This window comes from Carassius auratus, chromosome 41 (assembly GCF_003368295.1).
Source record: "Carassius auratus strain Wakin chromosome 41, ASM336829v1, whole genome shotgun sequence".
Taxonomy (NCBI): domain Eukaryota; kingdom Metazoa; phylum Chordata; class Actinopteri; order Cypriniformes; family Cyprinidae; genus Carassius; species Carassius auratus.
The window spans coordinates 2873130-2896926 of NC_039283.1; the positions used below are offsets into that span (position 1 = coordinate 2873130).

At 36.5% G+C, this 23797-nt stretch overlaps 1 pseudogene; it reads left to right on the top strand.

Annotated features, from left to right (window-relative positions):
* Positions 1-5307, top strand: part of LOC113059479 (terminal nucleotidyltransferase 5A pseudogene) — a 6504-nt pseudogene extending 1197 nt beyond the window's left edge.
* Positions 5308-23797: the final 18490 nt, after the last annotated feature.

Below are 23797 nucleotides of genomic sequence, written 5' to 3' on the forward strand. Positions count from 1 at the left end.
ATCTTGGAGCAGGTGCAACGTTTGGACTCTATTCTTGGCGAGACGGTTCCAGTTCACGGACGTGGAAACTTCCCGACGCTTTCGGTTCAGCCGCGACAAATTGTTCAGGTTATTATGAAAGCACATAACTTTATCTGAATACGCTTTCTGCATTACTACATTAAGTTATAAAATCCCAATTTATGGGTATGAATAATATTTGACATTTATTTGCTTTATTTCATAATACGGCTAGATTGTTTTAAAATGCATTCCTCGATAGCCTACTAAAATCATACTATGTTACTTTTACTTCTTTTTTTAATTACTAGTGAATAATTCAAGCAGCATTTCTTTTCTATTTCACTAGTTAACTATTTTGCATAAGTGCTTAGTATTCCAGTAGTGAATATATATTCAATTAGTTATAGGACTACTAGTCACTATATGTATTAAGGTCGTAACTGGTACTTAATCCAAATTTTCTATTTATTTGCCAGGAGTATCTATTCCTTAGTTTCTTGTAACTATTAAATTAGTAACTAGTATCTTTAAAGCTGTGCCAGTACTAAATGAATATACATACCCATTTATCAAACACTATTGTGCATTTCAGTGTACTGGTACTGGTATTTCAGTTTACTGTGTACTTGTAACATTTAAATCTGAATTGTAATGTTAAAAGCAATAGTAATAAATGTAACTGATATTAGTGTTTCATGCATAGTAAAACTGGAATAGATATAAATACCTGAAGGGACAATGGAAACTAGAACCTAATGAAGAATTATAGAAAAATCTGAAATACATACTAGTCAGAAGTGAATATTTAATATCAGAATCACAGTTTCTTACAGAATTCAGTGACGAAAATGTGCGAATGCATTAGTTAAATTGTAAAGATGCTACAAGTGAAAAAAGTTCTAATGAGATAAGAAATCTTTGGTAAGGCAAAAAATAGATACTAGTTAATTATAAGGAATAACTGTCACTGCACAGCCAGCTATTGTGTAATGTCTCAATCCCCAAGGATAAGCAAAACATTCTTAGCCTTTGGCCCTCCAGCAGATACAGAAAACTGTGCACTTGGCAAATTTAAGAGTTGTTAATGACTTGGATGTTCTCGAAAACCTCACTGAGTGTGACTCATTAGCCGACTCTAATCCCACGCAACGTAACACTGCTTGAGTAAGTCCAGTGATAACCTGCATTCAGTGCCCCCCTTCTCTATGAAAATAATTCTAGTTCGTATACACAAGCAGTGTGGGCTTGCAATCTACACATGCAAGCAGATATTGATCTTTTTCTTTCAGATCACTTCCTTCAGTGCGGCTTCACCCAACAAGAGATCGTTTGTTTCAAGTGTTTTAGGTAGAATGCTCTTGCAGTTGGACAATGTGTTCAAGATTTAGCATTTATGTATACATGTGTGTGATCCCATATGGCAGCAGTTTGAGGGAAGTTGTCCATTAATCATGTCTACATCTGATATCTTTTATTTCAGTGTTCTCATATACTGTGAGTGCTTTATGCAGTGACATGCCTTAGATCCTAAAAACTGGCCAAAGATGGCCCCTATTGTCTCTAATTATATGGAGATAGAAAGTAACTGTGAAATCTGACAGTTTCCCTTCTTTTGATCCAGTTTCTGCTGTACATGGAGTGGACAGTAATGAGTGGTCTCATAATGCAACATCTGCCTGGGTTTGAACAGATAGTAATGCCCTTCAATAAAACCCGACTAAGAAGCACATTATATTTAATGGAAATCCTGTAAAAAACAACTTTGATGTTTTATTACACAGCTCCAAATGCCAAAAAATTTACAAAAGATGGCCGCTCGTTTTCCTTAACCTTTATGATTTGCCACGTATTGCATGGACTTTGTGGCTGTTTTCAATATCATCATAATGGTGTTATGATTGCACATTGCACCTTGTGCTGTGATGTACAGTTAACCATAAAATGTAGATTTTGAATGCAACGTGTATACCTGACTTGGCATCATCTTCGTACAATATTTACATGTGTTGTAAGGTGATCCGGTTCAACCCTCAAGCCTTTGGTAAAAACTGAAGAACCTTTGAGTTTGTTTGTCATTGGCAATATATTTTGAAACACCATTGATTAATGTTAATACAGACAATAGTCTATTATTAAATAAAGTAAATACACTTTTTGTTTAAATAATTCACACCTTTGTGCTTTAATAAATTGCAATTGGCCATATTGCAATTTCACCTTGATTCATGTGCTGCAAACCTGTAAAACTATAATGTGTTCTCAGTATGTATACAGACACACGTCGTGCATAGTTTCACTGTGTTCACTTGGTCGATTGCTGTAGTTTGACCTAATGTGTAAAAAAAGAAGACTAATGATTTGATTGACAGCAGTGAGTGTAGGTGATCTGATTGACACTAATCTGACAGAGCTGTGGAAAATGTAGGTTACATGCATTCAGGACAGCCATAGTGAGTTTGATCTAAGCTCATTTTAATATCTGCATGGTCGTAAAAACAATATAAATGGGCATACAAAACGTCTTGCATGCATAAAAATTTGGACACCCAATCCATGCCAAATTCATATTGAATTAGGCATTTATGAACGTGTTCCCGATTTACCCTTTGAGATTTATGAGACCTTCATGTAAATGGGAAGTCTTCCAACTGCCTCTATCTATATTCATAAGCGAACAGTTTTGTATAAAGCTGGGCCTTCTAGAATGTTGTGCAGCTGTACAGTACTGCATGTTCCCAAGTGATTCTTTGTGAATGTATTATTGTCGATGCACAGATGTGTCAATCTCTACAGTGCACATTTCTTATAAATAGAGTAATACTGATCTTTACGATAAGCTTCAGCTCAACTTTATCTATGAAAAGATTTACTGGGAACAAAATAGTGATGCTAGGTAATGAAAAATCTAAGTAAAATAAAAATGTTAAACCTAAATTACTTCCAATTAGCAAATAAGGGCATTCAGCACAGAAGATTGACAGGTTTTTTTTCTTCAAGACCAATTACAGTAAATGATGGAAAATGTGTGTATGTGGCAAGTTCAAATTCTCTCAGGTGTGGTTTAGTTGGAGACATTATTCTACCTCACAACAGTTAGAATCATAGCAACAAAGAGAGAAATGTTAAAATGGCTAATAACTGCAGTGAATCGATGTGTTGTCAATTACTGACTATAAACCAACTGTGATCACAGGTGTTCACAGTGTAAGGGAGAATAAATGCAAGAAATCTGTTTATTTTAGCAGTTTTGAGTCAACAACACTGATGCCTAGCTTAATAAAATGATGTGTCTTATTAGGCGTTTTAGACGATAAAAGGTAAATATCTAATTCCAGTGGTGACGAAACAAAGTATCTTCTAATTGTTCAGATAAGGAAGTGTTTAGTGTGGTATTATATTTGCAGTGGTCATGTTACTGATTAGGGATACACCCATATTTAAATTAGGATTAATATTATAATTTTATGGTGGATAACTGTTAACAGGTTTTGTCTAAATAAATTAAATCAAAGCACTAAAAAAATCGATAATTTATTATTTTTTATTTATTTATAAAGGAGATTTTCTAACAGTTTTATTAAATATTAGTGTTTTAATATATTATATAAATTATATATATAATTTATTTTTTTTAATTTTGATTTTAAACTATTTCTGCAGGTGGTTCGAACACGGTTGGAGGAGCGAGGAATCACCGTTCGAGATGTGCGACTGAACGGCTCGGCTGCCAGTCACGTTCTGCACCAGGACACGGGGCTCGGATACAAGGACCTGGACCTGATTTTTGGAGTTTCTCTGTCAGATAACCAAGCCTTCGCGTGGTCAAGGATGTGGTTCTCGACAGCCTGCTGGACTTCCTCCCCGAGGGTGTCAGCAAGGAGAGAATCTCAGCACTTACTCTGAAGGAGGCTTACGTACAGAAGTTAGTGAAGGTTTGCAACGACAATGACCGCTGGAGCCTCATCTCGCTCTCCAACAACACCGGCAAGAATGTTTGAGCTTAAGTTTGTGGACTCTCTCAGGCGCCAGTTTGAGTTCAGCGTGGACTCCTTCCAGATAGTCTTGGACTCCCTTCTTCTGTTTGACCGCTGTTCAGAGACACCCATGTCGGAGTCCTTTCACCCGACGGTGTTGGGCGAGAGCATGTACGGGGACTTCGAGGAAGCGCTCGGCCATCTTTGCAAACAAGGTCATTGCCAACGAGAAACCCAGAGGAGATCCGAGGAGGCGGGCTTTTAAAATACTCCCACCTTTTGGTTCGAGGGTTTCAGCCGACCTCAGAAACAGAGATGAAATCGCTCCAGCGATACATGTGCTCTCGGTTCTTCATTGACTTTCCGGACATAGGGGAACAGCAGCGAAAGCTGGAGGCGTACCTGCAGAATCACTTTGCTGGAATGGAGCACAAACGGTATGATTGTCTGGTCACGTTATACCACGTGGTCAATGAGAGTACAGTGTGCTTGATGGGACACGAACGACGGCAGACATTAAATCTTATTTCTATGCTTGCACTGAGGGTGCTTGCCGAACAGAACGCCATCCCCACAGTTACCAACGTCACATGCTATTACCAGCCGGCAGCTTACGTGCGAGACATCAACTTCAATAACTACTACATCGCTCACGTGCAGCCGCTGGTGCACACCTGCAGTAGTTCCTACCCAACGTGGCTGCCCTGCAACTGACCCTGAGGACCTCTGGTAAAAATCAATTTCCCATGCGGTGAAGACGATATGCAAGCAAGTGAATATATAAACTGTTTTTCTGCAAACACAAAAATGGATGTTTAGGAGGAGATTTTCCAAACAATGGCAATTGTTTTTATGTTAAATGTGAGGTATATAGAACGACTGCTCACTGCTGTATGTCTAATTTGAGCCGATCCTTACATATTCTGTTCTGCAGAGTGGATGAAGATCTTTTTCACATGTAGCAGGAAAAAAAAAAAAAAATTCTCTAAACTCATTATAGATTTGCAGGTTATGTAAGTGGGGAAAGAAGGCTGCATTCTGCGTTGTGAAGCTATATATTTTTTTTTTTCTTTTATTGCCAGACTGTGGTTTCAATCAACCTCTCTTTTGCTTGGTTTTTTTAAGGACCAAAGATATTTTATTTTCGTTGTTCAAAAAGAAAGGAATGTTTGCTGTTGTAATTCCAAGTGCCTAAAAACATTGTACAAAAAAAGAAAAGTGAGACCTGTGCTTTCTAAAACCATTTTTCTGTCTCCGTGTTAATTGTAAAACTCTATTTTCAGGGATGGAGGCATGTATTTCCATGTGATTAAAAAAAGCACAAAACCTATCTTCTTGTGTTCTGGACCTCTTATATATTTATTTATTTACTTATATCTATATAAAAGCATATATATTTATTGTCCCTCTGAGTTGGTATTTTGGTAAATGGTAAGGAGTTTCCATATTAATGGAACGTTTATCATGAGACATAATAGGTGAAAGTGGTCAATGGTGAAACTGCAAGTGTAGCAGTGTTGTAGTCTGAATGTGCGCTGTCTCTCAATCTGAGGAAATGGATCCATTGCAGTTCCAGGACATGAACCATAAGGATCCTTTCTAAAGCACAATGGCCCCTCTTTTAGTGTGACTCTAAAGGTAGCAGACAAAGGCTGTTTTGTTAACCCACCCATGCTGACCCTGGTGATAGAATCCGATTTCCTTTCATGATGCCTTATCCATGTCATTGTTTTTGTAAACATCAAGGAGCTGGTATTGCGATGTTAGCGAACAGATCTAGGGATGTGACGTTAAAAATTTGTACTACTGATTAGTAGTCTAATATAGGCTGTAATTTACCATTTTTTTAAATTGCTTTATGCATACAAGTTTAAATAGACATAAAATTTAATTTTAATGTTGTCGCTGCAACTGGTTCGTTCTTTCGGTTCAGGTTTATTTAATTTAAAGAGCACAAAATCACTTTTCTTGTAATGGTAGCATAGTTAGTGAACTGGTTTCTGTAAGGGGTGATCCATGAATTCTCCTTTCACCATTGTGCTCTTGAGTGTTTTTGTGCCATTGCCTTTTGGGAATCAATCAATAAAGAATCTATTTAGAAACTCTTCTGCACAAACTTTAGGAGTGTATGAGAATATGGATTATTAATTTTTATTTTACGTTTTTGCAATTTTGAGTGAAAAAAAGCATCCTTAAAGATATTATGACCTGTTTTCTGTCAATATGTATTTTTATGAATTAAATAAATAAAAAAATTGGATAAATAAAGTGATAAATAAATATGAAGTATTTTACCTCTAGCATTATTCTTTAACATTTAATAATATTATGTAACTATTATGAGCAATAGTTGTATTTATTTATTATATATATATATATATATATATATATATATATATTTTTGAGAGTGAGATTTACTTTTCAATGGAATAAAATGGTGTTTTAAGAACAATTTGTTAAAAAAAAAAAAAAAAAAAAAATATATATATATATATATATATATATATATATATATATATATATATTTTTTTTTTTTTTTTTTTTTTTTACAAATATATATACATACACACACACAGACATAATGGCAGAATTAAAATTCTAGTGAACTACCCTTTTAAGTGAAGGTGATATGTCATTGCAGTGTCTGTGAGAGACATAGGTCAAGTTTCTTTTTATTTTTGGCCCTCGCTGTTCAAAATGCATTAGGAGAGCAACTACTGTCATAAAGCTGAAGTAGAACAACTGGGGAATAATACTTCACTTATTCCTTCATAGGCCTCACATTAAAAGAGAGGATATAAATAAAAGGTTTAAAAGTCTAAGGAGCCCTGAAGAAAAACACAGCCGTTGGTAAACCATGTGTAATGTCCCAGTCTGTGCAAACAGTGTCACTGGCAAAACCTACAGACCCTCAGACAGTGGCTTAAAAAAATTAGGATGAGGTAGTGCTGTTTAATTTAGTGGGACTTAAACAACAGACATGCAGGGATATATAAGGACATGCTCGAACATGTTGAGACATGTTTAGGACAAGATGTGACTTTATTTAGCCTATGATGTAATTTATATCCAGCTATTCTCTTTTATCTACACCTGTTATCTTTACCTGTAACCGTTTTTGTTACCATTTTTATGTTAACCTACATGTGTAACTGCAGATGAAACTATTAAGTTAAACTATAAAAAAAGTTTTTGAAAACATATAAATTGTCATAAAAAACAGAATCACGTTCACAAAGGTACATAAAACATAGAAACTTAATACAGCTTTCAAAATGAGGACAACACCTCATCTATGAGTCCTCGCATGGCAATATCATTTCATGGCACAAAATGGCAATATTATATGTCACATATGAGAACTTTGGCTCCAGTGATACACTGACCCAAAAAGGTTTGACACCCATGACCACATTTTAAAATGAAAGAACAAGCACTCTTTTTAAACATTTAATACAAATAAGCTTGTTTGGATTTAAATGATAGAACAGTAGATATATTGGTGAGATAAAATGTTTTAGAAAACGTTAATACGAAGAATTGCACAGTCGTTCTAAAGTTTGGGTTCAGGTTTGTTAAAACAAATTAACATTTAGCGATGACGCATTACATTAATCAAAAATAACAGTAAAGACTGGTTGGTTCTTTCAAATTCTTTCAAATTTTAAACACTCCTAAAAATGCATCACGGTTTATACAGAAATAGTAATTGGCCCAACTGTTTTCAACACTAATAATATTAAAATAAAATGTTTCTAAAGCACTAAATCAGCATATTAGAATGATTTCTGAAAGATCAAGTGACACTGAAGACTGGAGTATGATGCTGAAAATTCAGCTTTCACATCACAGGAGTAAATATTTTAAAACAGATAACAGTTAAGTTGTAATAACAATTCACAGTTTTACTGTGTTTTTACCGACCCAGACTTTAAATGGAAGTGTTTGCCAACTTCATTCATCCATTAAAAATCACCTTGACACCATTTGGCTAAAATAAATCGTAAAATGCCACTTGGTTCGATATTTTGTTTCTATGCAACATTTAGACATTTTGTCAGACTTTAAATGTCCAAAAGAGTCCAAATACCTTTTGGGTCAACTGTTTATTCTACACAGTTTGAGTGCCTCTTGTAAAAATGAAAACCTTTCATGGAAAACGATGAATGATGTTTAATATTTTGGTAGGGCTGGGAAATATTTCCCCTCTGTCCATGCCAATAACATCCATGTGTGTGAGTCATTCCTGTCTGTCTTGTTTCCCCTGGAATAATGACGCTCCTTGTATTCATCCTTGAATCACTGAGCGCAGGTCAACCGGACAGTTCATAAACCTCACAGGATGACCTACGGAAAGAACACAAATTAAGTTTGAAATTTAATTAATGTGTTTATTCTATTTGAGAGAGAGACGTATACATCCTGGATAATATTCTTGATCTTGTGCAGTCATACTGACAGTGATCTCATGCCGAATTTAGGTCAGTGTAGAGTTCAATCTAAATTACAACTAATGGTTTTAATGATGTGTGGGTAAAAAGATGATTCATTCTCCATTAATGAGCTATTTAAATGATACCGTCTGCCACATTTACAGCAGCATCAGAGACGATTATTCTGATGCTGTGTGACACAAAATAGCTGCATCAATCCCATTAATGAGGAATTACAACCTGTCTAACACATCTAAAAGCAGTTTCCAATTCAGCACCAAACCATACAAACAAGTTTTCCCTCAAACACCATTGCTCCATAAATGGAGAATTATAACATTAAATCTTTGCTTCAAACCTTACACAAACCGAACATCGCTGAAATGGGTATCCAGAAAATTGTTGGAGAAACAGCGGAGGAACCATAAATTCATGAATGGAATGCATATGATATGTGCACCGAAGCCTCAGGGGGCAAAGACAAAGTGATCACATGTTTCATCATTTGAATAAGGGCACAAAGAAAAATGAACAGGGCGAGTCTCTTTTCAATAGGAAGAAACCAAATAAGTTCCATTCTTGAAGGAATGCTATAACATTGTAACTTGAAGATGTACAGACCACAAAAGGTACAGTAGGTCACTCATTATGTGTTGAGGCTATTTTCCCTTGTTTCCATATGTTCCTTAGTTGCAAAGTATCTGATATTTTTCTTCTCCTTAAAAAAAAAATAAATATATATTTTAATCTGAGTACTTTTACAGACTTAAATTCCATAGAAAAGGCTGTTATTTTTTTTTTATAGTTATTTTTTTATTTTTTATTTTTATTTAGTGCCTTAATCATTTATATTACAACTTTACAATAAAAACAACATAATGTTTCATATTTTATAGTTTTCAATTTTGTTTTAAATAAATTTGGTAGTAACATTAAAATCAGCACAGTCCATTAAAATATGCTTTCATATTTTCATACACATTTTTTATATATATATAATTTAACTTGCTAATAACAGTTATTGTAAAAACATCTTAAAATAGTAACATCTTGAAAAAAAAAAACAGCATTAAAATCAAGGTCAGTCCTTTAAAATATGCTTAATAGTCAATGGTTACTGATATTTCTAGGCAATAACGCAGTGCGGTCTCATTAAATCCTACTATGACCTAAGATATTAAGTAGACGTCATATGTGGGTTGTTTTGATGTCTACAGGAGGTCTGGTCATCTGCATGTGTGCTTGGTAATGTGTGGTCTGTTTAATGAGACTTAACAGCAAACCTGCAAGGGAGGAAGGATATTGATAGGCTTTTTACTCGCCCAAATGGCTTAGGTCTAGCTTGAGTCGACTTGGGTCATAAAGCGCAGGCAGTGAACCCTCAGACGTAGCACAGAGCTGCACAACTCTCAAAACAACACAGTCACACCAGACATCTTTCAGCTTTTTGTGCGTCACTATTGTGTCCGAACACAATGTAATTACACCCTCAGTACTTAAGGGGGGTGATAATTTCAAATGTCTAATGCATTCAATCCGGATGTGTTATATTTTGGTTAGCTGCTATAATTATTTTGTCTAAACAGTTCATGTTTAACTATGTTCTTGAAACTGTTGCTCTGCCATGAAAATAGGTGGGAAAAAAACAACAGAGAAGAGCAACGCGTACCTGCGTTTGCTTCATGAATTTGCCGTGTTTTGAAACATGCTCCTGAAACAATGGCTGTTCCAAAAGGTAAGCTGTTGAGTATGGCAGCATCGCATTTATCAGTAACTTCATGAAAAGGTTAAATACATTAACATAGCAATAGCTTACATGAAATAACCATAAACAATACTTTTATACCATTTTAAATCTTAATATTAATTTTGATGTACATTTTAATATTTAAATTTGAAGGCTATTAATCAAAATCTACTTTATAGAGCACAAGCTTTTTCTTTATATTGTTCTCAGTGTGAATGTGCCTTGAGTCCTTGACAAGCTCAGATAAAAAAAAAAATGTCAGAGAAATTTATAATTTGTATACATTAGAAATGGAATTAATTAAGTACCAAAAATTTTTTAATTAAATTTTTTTTGTGTCTATTTACACAAAATTTGTGTATGCTAAAGATGTTTATGCTTGTTAGAGTATTCCATTGTTCATTTTGCAGATTAACTCAATTGTGAGTCAAACGCAAGAGCGTTCCGTTTAATCACTAAAAGCTGACACACTTCTTAGTTCATTGCGATATCACAAAGTTACCCTATAATCAATGAAGTTCGATACTTGAATCTCTTATTTACATCACGTCTACACTTTGTTATAATGAGATGATTCGTGGTGAACACAACACCTTAATAAAAACTGTGGCGATTTGTGTGGTGAGTGGATTTAAACTGAAACGCCTCTGATTGGCTGTTGGGTTCAAGAAATCAACAGATATGGCTTGTGATTGCATACATAGAGACCGACCTTCAGAGCAAACCATAAAGCACTGGATAGTTTGCTAAATCTGCAATGACAGAGCAATTAACTGAGGGTGTTGATTTAGTTTGACGGTGCTTAGCACCCCATAGAACCGGGCCTGATTTTATGTATGGTACACAGATTGTTTCTGCGTATATAGGATTATAAGATTATAGGATTTGCCTAATATGGCATTTCAAATGAGTCACTTAAGAAGTTCATTAACCTATAGGATTCTGCCTGCTACTAGATACTATAGGCAATTCACTAGGTTCTGGAACAGAGCTTTTAAATGTCAGAGATGAGTGTGTAATGAAAGTCAACGTACCACACACAAAGCTGAGAAGAGGGAGCTGGTTATAGTTATCCTTAACCATGTGAGCACACAGCTGGCCAGAAGAGCAGATATAGTTAGACTGAAGTAGGTGTTTTTAATTAAACTGTTTTGGTAGTCACATGATTGTCATAAAGTGACATCATTCTATGAAAGTTAAAGGTTAACACATGCTGCTGCTGGGTTAAATCACTGGACTGGCCCAGTGGGCCTACAAACGTGAGCAAGCACCATCTTTCTTTATGGGTTGTGTGGTCTCTAAACAAGTTAGGAAGAAAGTTCTCCTCATATCAGCCTCTTACTGCAGGTCTGTGGGCTCATTTGTGGGGAGAAACATCAAAGGGAGTTTTAAAAATCTCAGCAGAGGCCTTTCACTGAGCTTGTTTAGTTCAGGAATATATTCATTAAGGACGTCGCCCCTTGATGATGGTCCCATACGTCAAGCTGCAAAGCCGGTGGCACTGGGTGTGCAGTAGGTTCATAAAAGGAGGAAATTGCGTGAGTATGTGACAGGAATGTGATGTCACAGGGAATGATGGAGTGCAAAAGGAAATGCCAGTGGGAGTGGGGTGGACTGTGGATATGGAATCCTCATGTGAAGGGGCTTGTGGGCCTCTCAGTTCACTGTTGCTAGGAACTCAGAATAGCTCACCAGGGAGAGATCCAATCTGTTATTCCACTTCAGTCACAACCGTTATGACTAAGGCTGCTGCTGGATGTGGTAAATGGATCATTTCTGGGGAGAAATGGTGATTTGGAGAGAGAGTTATTTAGATATAGAGAGAGAGAGAAAGAGAGAGAGAGAAAAGGACAGAATGTCCATCCTTCAGTGTTCCTTTCCCAGAGGGGAATTGGAGCTCTGCATTCCTCACATTGCAGTCCGCTGACAAACAATCCCAACTTTATCCCCAACACACGGGGCAGCTGAATGGCAGCAGTGTCTAGGCCTCAGGCCTCTGGATTTTTTTTGCAGTGGAGGAGGGGGGAGGGCGATGCCGGCCAGACCAAATCGTACAGCCCCACCACACTTCCCTACTCCCAAACCAAACACAGGCCTAGCTTAGGTGCTACTGTAAGCCTGACTGGACACTGCACAGTGCTGGCAGAGGATGGGCCGCTAGGAGCCAAGGGCAAAAGCTAACTCATTCTGCTTGCCTAGGCAGTCCATTTGAATTGGAACAACAAAATTGCAGGGTGTTACACTCGTAAATATAGCCAGGTATGGGAAACTTTCAGAATTTAATCATTTCTTTTCTGATGATTTCATTAACAGTTTTATTAACGATTCATATTTTCAGTATTTCAACATATTTAATCAATTATTTATTTGTTTTATAAGATCCTTACTGACTCTTTAATTACAAATTGTCAAACGAAGAACCAGTCAGTAACCGTTCTGATTTAGGTTTCTAAAGGTTTCAGGGTTCCTGTGGCTCAAGTGGTGGAGCATTGTGTTAACAGCACGAGGTTGTGAGTTCGATTCCCAGGGAACACATGTTAGGTAAAAAATTTTAGCCTGAATGCACTGTAAGTCACTTTGGATAAAAGCATCTGCTAAATGCAAACATTTAACTTAATTTAATTCAAAGCCTGACACATATAACTGTATCAGCTCTTGGTTCACATGACATTATGAATGACTCGTTGTTCAGTAAGTGACTCAGATAACTGAAAAACGAATGATTCATAAATGTTTGTGCAAAAGAACCAGTTCATAACAGTATTTCATTCAGGAATCATAGTTTAGTGGCTGCACTCAATTCATTTGATTCAGAAAAATAAACTATGAACTATTTAGCTTGGGAATCAGATTAGACTGTGTTGTATGTTACTTATTCACTCAAAAGAACTGGTTCATAAGAGTCGCAGAACCAGTTCATAAGAGTCATTAGCTTGGGAATTGGACATTACTGGTTGTGCTGTGTGTTTCCTGCTGAACATTTTCACAGTATTTAGTGTTCCATTTGCATTGGTGGAAGAATGCAACTTCAAATTCTTAACAGAACCACAAAAATTATTCAACCCCCCACCCCTTTTTTTTATAGAACTGGTGAATAATCCTAAATATAGTATTGTAAATATGACTGTTTATAATTCAGGAATACAGGAAGCTCCTAGCATTTTTTCTGTATTTACTGATTTGCATGAATACACATTTTGTGTGAATGAGCCCCTGTTGTATCTTTAATGGCTTCATGCTATCCAAGCACGCTACATGGCCAGTCTTGGGGCACTTGGCAGGACCCTTCTTAAAAGTTAGAAACAACAAAGTTATTTGCTGTCCAACCTAACATCCTGAGAGACAGAGCTTAAAATAAACTGGACACATCCAGCCAAGCCATCTAGGGTAGACTCGGTCTGAATAAACTCGCTGTTGTGACAGGTGCTGGCAAGTATAAAAGCTAATCTGAGAACAGTTTTGATGTTTCTGGTTGAGACTGTTACTCTGTATGAGGATGGATAACAAACAATGGCAAAGCAAAGCAGCGCACGATCCTTAGATAGTATACGCAAATGCAGATGATGCTTTGAGGAAACAGTGAGCTGTCCTAGACTCTCCATATTTACAGTTTGAGAAAGTCAATCTTTCCACCTCCTTGATTCTCAAGGCCAGATGAAAGCTGCAGGTTGTTCTGCCCAGGGCCAGATGTTCTCAGGCTGGGCGATTAGCTGCAGAGATGCTCTGTTGGTTGTCGTCTCGCCGCCCCACACGAAGTTCTCATGTTAAGAGGAATTAGTCTCGGATGTTATCGCTAGCTGGAGATTGAGCCAAGTGCGGCAGCCTGTGGTGTGTTGGTGGGATGCAAGGCTGTCTGTGGAGCTATGATCTCAGACATCCTCTGTTCCCAGCACGGGGAGCGGAGACCATGGGCAAGGTCACAGTGCATCCCACTGTCTGTGCAACAGTGTTCCATTGTCTCAAGTTTCTCTCGCTGTCTTCAATCAAAAGACTTTATAAGGTTTCTGGAGGGTAATGTTCTTACCCTCCCCGAGAAACAAAATAAACACGACCTCGGGAACGCACTCAGAAGCTCGCCTTCTATAAATAACAGCTGTAAATACACATTAAATTGTTTCAAAGCACACATAATTCAGCAACATCCACCCTTTTCACAATAAAACAATTTTACGGGAACGCTGGAACTCTGAGGCTTACATGCAAAGCTTTGTGTCTAAATAAACGTAATTTAGAAGGAATCACAAATAGAAAATCATTAATTGTTTCATTTGTGCATGGGCCAATTTTTTTTAATTAGTATTGTGCTTGTTCGGTTTTAGTTTTATGCTTTGTTTTCTGAACCTTTTAAAGCAGAAATTTAAAATGTTGAATAGTTTATGATAGATTTTTATATATATATATATATATATATATATATATATATATATATATATATATATATACTTTCTGTTCCTTTTCTCACTGTAGGTCTTATTTTGGCCAGAGTTGTCTGGTTACAGTAGTGTAGTGAACTGTCTGTGCATCCATGGTATGTTCACAGCTTTTGTTCTTTTTGTTCAGCTTTGTAGATTTGGGGTATTTTCGGATCATTTATACAGACGGGTGACCTTGAGGACATTCACAGGAAAGTAATTATAGAGAGACATCACTCATCACAGGCAAAGCCCCAGCAAGTGGGGTGTGATTTGGATTTGGCTTCAGAGGTTCTCTATGGAGATCCCATTTCCTTGATTCTTAGAAGCTGTTGCAATGGTCTGCTGGGAAGTATAGTGTTCTTAGTCCTTGATCAAGGTTGAAAAAATATACAGACACCCTGACATCAGTCCCTTTCCTGAATTCCACTTGTTCATCTCAATCCCAGGTGTTTTTCAAAGAGAAAGAGGCCATCTATATGCTAAAATTGACTTCTAAGTTTTTTGTTTTGTAAATGGATAGTTTGACTGTTTTGAAGAAGAACATGATATATTTTTTTCAAAATATCATCTTTTATGTTCCACAGAAGATTGTAAGTTGAAGCTTACAGATTTGGAGGGTGGAACAAAACTAGCAAACTAAGAAGCAAGCACCAGCTATAGCACACTGTAATTTTAGAATTTGTGGGATCTTTTATGAGCTTCATTTGAACATAAAGCTTCGACTAGTCAAATGCTGTGTTACATAATGAATGGGAGTGTGTTATCCTAATGTGATGTCCATATTGTAAGTTAACTTTTGGCTGAAATAAAATGATATCTCCCTGTGACTGTTTGTAGCGAGCTCAACATCTCACTAGTGTGTCAGCCTGCATCATCCACACTAGCTTTAATGTGACATCATGTCCACCCACAATTCCCTTGTTAGCTTGAACTTCCTATATTCTATGTAAAACACACAAAAGCTTTATGTGTGGAGGAAACTAAAGAAAACCGCAGAGAATTGGTGACTGACGTGTTAATGGGTGGAGTAGATATTTTAGGATAACTTTGAGGTAAATAGTTCCTTCCTTTGAAACCATACCTTCTGTCACATAAAAGATTGATGGATAGTTGAAAGTTTTCTTCATTCTGCCAAAATACAAAAGCTTGGCCAGTTGTATCATTCTTTATCAGACCCAGAATTATTTTCTCAAAAATTAATTTCCTGTATAACCAAAAGTGAATAGGCCTCTTCTCTAGCAGAAGGTCAATCACAAGGGTGGTCAGCTCAGGACCCTCCCTGTCTGTCATAAGAACAACAGGTTTTCTTTCTTTCTTTCTTTCTTTTTTTAAAAAAGGTCTCAGCTTTCAATGGGGGGCTACTGCTGGAACAAAAGCTTTGTTATTTACTCTGGTGGTCTATACAAAATGCATGCCAGTTAGCAATAAACCAATTATAAATAATGAAATAAATTAAGTAAAACATGATCGGTTGTTTGATAACAGCATCCCTCCTACAGTGTTTCAATACCTGTGAGATTAAAGTGCAATGATGACACTTTAGAGATGGCTTGCATTTCTTTCATTTGAAGTCTAACTTTAGGTTATTGCCAAGATTTATGTGCCAATACTAAATCTGTCACTAAGCCAGACAGCTGAGAAATGGCAGACTTAACTGTCAGAATTTATTACAGGGAAGTCCATCTGCAACCATTTAATTATTATTATTTTATTGTATTTTGTTAAGTGTGTGCCAAATAAATTTAATTAATTAATTGAAAATTATCTTTACTAAACCAGAAGTTTTATAATTTACCTGACTTAAATTTTTACCAAAAATATTGATGCTACATGAAAATAATAATTACCACCACATAATTACAGAAGAACCATAAAAAACCTTTTTGTTACATTGTGTTATTAAATGGTTTAAGGTAAATTTATATTGAATTATTTATTTCATTAATCTTAGCAGGAATAAAGGGAAATGTTTTTGTTAAATGTTTTTGTCCATGCAAATAGTTCATACACTTCTCCTTTCCAGCAGTTGTGCAGTCTGATTAATATGAACATGTCCGTGCTTAAAGTGTAATGAATTCAGAAAAATATATATCCCCCACATATCATGTTGTTTATCTTGTTTAAATGTGATATCAGTTGGAGGAGGTGTGCTAAACTCTTTAAACCCGATGAAAAGGTTTTCACATACCATCTGTTAAATGATGTCTTTGACCCGGTCATATCTTAATTACAGCATTAAACTGCACTGCTTTTCCTCTTGGCCTGCTGACTTAAATTTATGCTTAGGTGAAGAGTTCAGTTTGTCTGTTGGAATATTTTCTCTGGCTGATGCTGGGATTTTCTGTGCCTCGGGCGGGATGTTGCAGAACGAATGAGAGAAACAGAAACAGCTACCGTAAATTCGTTGTCAGCGTGAGCCAAATCTGAAGTGTTTAGACAGCTCCTCTCTCCTGCTATCTTAAAAAATACTTTACACTACACATATGTGACACATATATTCATACAGTAATCATTTCTTTCCAGCAGTAGTTAGTGGTCAGATACCAAAAACAGCCTTGTGTAAAAGCACTGCATAGAAACACATTACCTATGCAGGTACAAAATGAAAGTGGAGCATTTAAATGTGATCTGCTGGTAACATGCACACTCACGTTTTGGACTGAGGCATTACAAACAGATGTATGAAGAGACAGGCATCCATATAGGCACACAATGGGTATGTAGTATGCAGTATGTATATTAAATATTGTATATATTGTGGCCTAGTGGTTGGGGAGTTTGACTCCTAACCCTAGGGTTGTGGGTTTGAATCTCGGGCTGGCAATACCATGACTTAGGTGTCTTTGAACAAGGCACTGAACCCCCAACTGCTCCCTGGGTGCTGCAGCTTAAAAATGGCTGCCCACTGCTCTGGGTGTGTGTTCGTGGTTTGTGTGTGTGTACTTTGGATGTAGAGCTGCAAGTGTGCAGACCATTATATCCCACTATGGAATGTGCTTGTGCTTCCATTATTATTGTAACAAATGAACTGGAAATAATATCCACTTCATTTTTTTTATTTCCTTCATAACTCATTATTTGATTGGAGTTTACACAAATTGTGTTATTTGATACACTGTATTTACACTACCACTTGAAAGATGTCTCTTATACTCACCAAGGCTGCATTTATTTGGTCAAAAATGCAGTAAATATAGTAATATTGTGTACCATTACAATTTACAATAATGTTTTATATTTTCATATATTTTAAAATAGTTTATTCCTGTAATGCAAAGCTGAATTTGTAGCATTCATTACTTCAGTTGTCAGTGTCAGATGATCCTTTAGAAACCATTTTAATAGGTTGATTTGATGCTCAAGTGATATTTAAATTAAAATTAAATTTATGCATTTAGCAGATGCTTTTATCCAAAGCAACTTACAGTGCATTCAGGCTATCAATTTTTACATATCATGTGTTCCTGGGGAATCGAACCCCGAACCTTGCGCTTGCTAGCGCAGTGCTCTACCAGTTGAGCTACAGGAACACTATATTTCTTTGTATTATTAATTTTAAGCAGTATGTGCGCTACTTAATAAGGCAAAACTAAAGTGTTTTTTTTTTTTTTACTGTACATACTGCTGTTTGAATTGTTTCTTTTTGCATGATTCATGTACATTAAAAAGTAGTCAGTATAGAGTGTATGCAGTGCAGTTTGGTTAAATTCCATTCCAGACAAAGCCAATTAGAGAGCAAGCAAGTTTCAGTCTTTGCAGCTGTGTGATTGTTGCAGAGAACGGATAAGCCTTCAGAAGATAATGAGACCGCTTGCTGATATCCAAGAGACTCAAAGTGATGATGCACCGCTGCACCCTGGATTCCTCCGCTTGAGAGCTCAAAGGGGGATTTGATCGGATCAGATATGCCTTCCTCTCCCTTTTGCATCTCTGCCTGTTTCTTTCTAATCACCCTCTGTTATATCCTTACTTCTGCCTGTTTTCTTGTCGACTCCATTAGGTCTATTTTTCTGTTCCTGACCGTTGAATAAAGAGCATCATTAGCCTTTCCTGTTTTTCTTCTTACTTCTCTTTACTCAAAAATTGGTTGCATATTAAAGGCCTTAAACGTTTTCAGTTTGAACTTAGCACAAGAAAAATCACATATTATTTATGAATTTAACATGTCAATAATACATTTGCAGCTGTTGATTTAATTATTGACCATCTCTGAAACTTTCATTTATGTTTATACTAGAAGATGGCCAGCAGAACACTGTTTCAACCATTATAATCAGATCACAAAACCGTGTTTAACTGCTCCTCTGGAGTCAAGCTTCCAGATGCACCTCTGCCTTTAATAAAATCTGCTTTATACATTAGTGCACTGATTCTAATTTTAGTTCTGGAAGGTTCAGTGAGAGGATGCTTCTCTTCCAACTGTGAACTATTTCACCAGAAACAGCTACTGCATCTGCCAACTTATGAGTCATTAATGGAATTGTGTGAAACATTGCTTGAAAGAAGTTATCGAAACTTCAGCTGCAAACCATAAGCCCCTTGAATAATCTAGTACTATACTCTTAGTCGCTAATGTAATTTTGAAAAGGCATGTAAAAAAACCTCATCACAAAGCTTTCTTTCTGTCATAACAGGGTGAAAATGGAGTAAGCTATTAACACCATATTATTTTGCTTCTTTTTCCTCTTAAGCACTGAGAGAACATTCTGCTTCTGTGCTCAGTGGCCTCTTTCTCCACTTCGGCTGATTTGGAAAACACCCCCAGCAAATTGACCATGGAGGCGAGTCACAGGACCTCGTCTTTTGCAAGCACTGACCTCCTGGGTCGCTAAAGGAGGTAGCACAATGTGCAGAAGTCCCTACGGACTACATCTCATCTGGTCTGTGGATGTGTTTAGAAAGTTTCCCTGCCAACAGCCTCTCGCATGACATCAGCTACCTTGTGCCTCTCTCTAGTGACATCACCTGTACCACCGTTTAACAGGCGCTTTCTTTCTGACCTGGGATCAACCTTAAAGCCATTATAGAGATTTTCCATCAGGGATTTTGGAGAGGGGATCCCTTCCTCTAGACTAAAATCATCATGTGGTATCTATAAATCCTGTGCAAATGTGAAAGAACAGTTTAACTATGTTTGGGGTCCCTGTCATCATTTATATTTTACAACAATGCATTTTCTTTACATTTTGTTACTGCCAAATTTTAGACAGTCATAAGCTCAGCGATTTAAAAGGGTTAGGCATCATTTGTGAAGAGAGATAGCATGTTGTTTAAGCTCATTTTGTTTCAACAGATCCAGTATCTTTGGGGATTTTGTGAGTTATTCCCTACTGTCTGTTTTCTGTAAAAGATGTTGAAAAAGTCTTTGCCAATCACCATGCAAACCTCCAAAATGCTCTTAGTCAAGCATCCAGGTATGAAGTGATTTCATGAAGGAAGACAGAAAAATGACAATGTTATAACTCTAAATTTGTCATTCAACAAAATTTAAAAAAATATATTTAGAGATTAAAAAATTGCTGCAAAATTAAAAGGTTTTAGAATATAGAAATGTAGAACTCCAAATTCAAGATTCTAATATTCAACACAAAAATTCTAATTGTACAAAAACTAGGCCAAGGGTCAAGTTTCCGTGTTCTGTAGGGGGAAAGTAGTTATCAAAAAAGTTGAACTGAGCGCAATGAAATGCCCACTAAAAGTGAAGTAAAACGTTTTAAAACACAGTTATAAAATATTAAAAAACAAAAACAAAAAACAGGAATGACATTTGTAGAAACCAATGTTGAAAACAGTCATGCTTCTTTATATTTTTATTTAATATCAATAGAAACATAATATTGCACAAAAAAAAATATTTGCTTGATCTAATTACTGTCACGTTTGATCAGTTTAATGCGTCCTTGCTGAATAAAAATATTCATTTCCTTTTTACTGACCCGACAGCGGTCTTGTGGAGGATGTGTGTCATGGTGACAGAAGAGTGTGTTCACAGGGTCATAAACACAGGAGAGGAGTTGAAGTGAGCTAATCAGATTATAACAATGAGCTAAGTGTGTTTTCACAGGGCACGTCTAGTCTCGAGGTGTTGCTATGATACAAGTGCTCTTTTTAAATGATTGGCATCAGTGGTCAAAACCAACACATATTTTAAAGGCTAAGCACTGGTTCTCCTAGTGGTCAGTGCAATACTTAGCCTAGGCAGATAACTTCAACACATGCATTAGGGGTCTGCATTTATCCTCCAAACACAAAATATTCTGGCATCAGCCCAGAGAAGACAGAAAAGCTTTTCAGTTGTCTCTCACATCAGCAAAGAGCTAATGCAACTAATGAAATGCTGTGGCAGCAGATTTGTGTGAAAGACAGTGAGACGTCTACAGACTCGAGTATTGGTTGTTTGTAAACGAAGTCTGATGAACTCTGCTGATCTCTCTGAATGAATCCAGATAAGAAGATCCAAAATTGGATTTGAAGTTTGCAAAAACAAACGGGAGCTGGTGCATTAAAAACTGACACACGGCAATAATAATTATCTGTATTGCTTTACAATTGCAGTAACTACACATTTTGTCAAAATAACATCAATCAAAACACTCTGCTGACAAAGCTGCATTTTTCTTTTCAAATTACAGTAAAAATAGTAATATTGTGAAAATATTATTCAAATTTAAAGTAACTGTTTTAGTTTAATATACTTTAAATTGTAATTAATTTCTGTTATGGTAAAGCTGATTTTTTTTATTATTATTACTCCAACCTTCGGTGTCACATGATACCTCAGACATCACTTGATGATTTAGTGTTCAAGTAACATTTCTTATTATTATTGTTGAAAACAGGTGTGCTTCTTAATATGTTTGTTGAAACCATGAAAAAAGACATATAGTTGTTTATATATGTCATGTGTGTGTGTGTGTGTGTGTGTGTTTATTAAAAAATGCAAATAAATATTTCCAGAAACTGCCTTGTGAGACCACAGTGTGAGACTAGAAGTTGTTTTCAATGCCAGTTTAAAAGATTTCACCCTAGTGAAACTCTCAAGCTAATTAATACCTTTTAAGCTGATTAAGAAATAAGTGAAACTGAGTTTGTAGGTGGTAAAAATGCTTTAGATTTGGCAGCAGGAAAAGTGTATGCTATGTATGGGGATGTGGATGTTCTCACTGAAGGATTAATGGCAGATAGGTAGGGAAATGAGAATAAGAGGGGATTTACACACTAACACACTTCTGCCTTTAACTCTCTATAGAGTTTATTGTTTGTGGAGTCACAAGGGCATGCCTTGTCAAATGCAAGTTCTCTTTTTGAATCAACTGATGTCTATGACTGCTTATAATGACAGCATGCAGGAATCATAAGTGAGTGACGTTTAGTTAAAAGGCTGTAGTAGCATGAACACACATTGTATGTTAATGAACTGCAGTGTCTGGTCTTGTCGTTCAAAAAGGTTTGCAGCATGCAAGCTACATCAGGCTAATTATGCTGAATGAAACATTGTTAAAGGAATAGTTTGTTTCTTCATCCAAACAGATTTCATCACTTCATGTCAGAATAAAAGTTCAAACAGCTGCTAAAAAAAATAATACAATGATAAACAATAATCCAACTTCTGTCAATCATTCTGACAACACCCAATCCATTGCTCAGCAAATAACTTTAAGGTACATTTTGAGCAATTTTCTTTACTATTCCTGTAATATACATCTGTTCTCAGATGTAATGACAATCACACCTTTGTGGTTTCAACCAGGCATGCTGTATACAAAGCACTAGTTCTGTCTCTGGCGTACAAGTGCCACCAATCCTCAGAAAATATCACTTCCTTTAAAAACACTGGCACACGAACATGCTCAGAACTATCCCACGTAACCAAAAATAAAAATAAAAAATGTTCTTTTGCTGAGATTTTATAAATACACCCTTAACCAGAGGCTGGTGTGCATGCCGTGGCAATCCAGCCTAGCATCTTTGCATTTTATTACAGGGGCTCTCTGCACCCAAAAAAAAAAAGCCTGAAGCACGGTGAAATCATTCATTTTCTGGTCTGATGTCATCTCAGACTCTCCATAATTGCCGGAGTCCGGCGTCTTGTGTCTATAATTGGTAAAGACACCGCGAACTCTCTGAGAAGACACTGTAGGTGGATACTGGTGGATTCATTATTTTGACATAAAATTGAAGCGGGAGGTCATCAAAGCGAAAAACATTTTTCAAGTCTTTTCCTTTTTTCTCCTCCTTTTTTCTTTGTGGTTTGAAAACCAGGCCTTCGAGGCAAGTTGTCTGTCTGTTGCTGTTGAGAACCGGTTGCAGTTGCTGACTGATGTGGGGTGCTTTCGGAGGGTAATGATAGATCTGTTTTCCAGAAACCTGCTCTAATTCAGCACATTTTAAATGTATGTTGATAATTTTATATAATTTGTGCAACCATAGAAGCCATAGAGGTTATTTAGGGTGAAGGCATTGGAGGACGACAGGAAGTGTACACTTATAAAGGTAAATTAAGAGTAAGCTGTGAATATTTGTGTACATGAAATGTTGCTGGTGTTATGGTGAGGGTGCATTCTGTACACATTTTGGTGGGAAAAATGCCATAATATATTTGCTGCCTTAATTTAGACAGATGTAATCTGAGGTCGCCCCATATGGAATGAGCTTTAGTTTCGCTTCTCAAACATGCTTTGCACATTTGAGTGAATTACAATAAAACCTCCAGGCCTCGCATTAAATATTCCTACAGAAAGAGTGTGATGAAAAATGTAGGATGGTTCATCACCCTCCCACAAACTGCAAAATAAAGCCAAATTGTGCATTTTAAACAAATACTCTGGTTTAATGTCTATGAAAATCATCTATTTTACCACAGGAAATATGTATAATAATGTAAATTCGTCAAAATAGGATGTTGACTGCCTCTTTAACAGTATAGAAAAAAAGATGCAGTGAAAGTGAATGGGTACCAAGACTGTCAATCCCCAGCATTTGGCTAAGCATCTCATTTTGTGTTCCACAGAAGAAATAAGGTCATGAGACGACATGAGGGTGAGTAAATTATAATTTCTGGGTGAACTTAATATTTTTTATGTATTTTGAATTCACTGCAGTGCTTTATCCTACAGCACGATATTGATATTATATTATACCGTGCTGCCATCTGCTGCTCAACTCATGTAACGCACTGTGTGTGGGTGTGTGTGGGTGTGTGTGTGTGTGGTAAACCAAATGCCC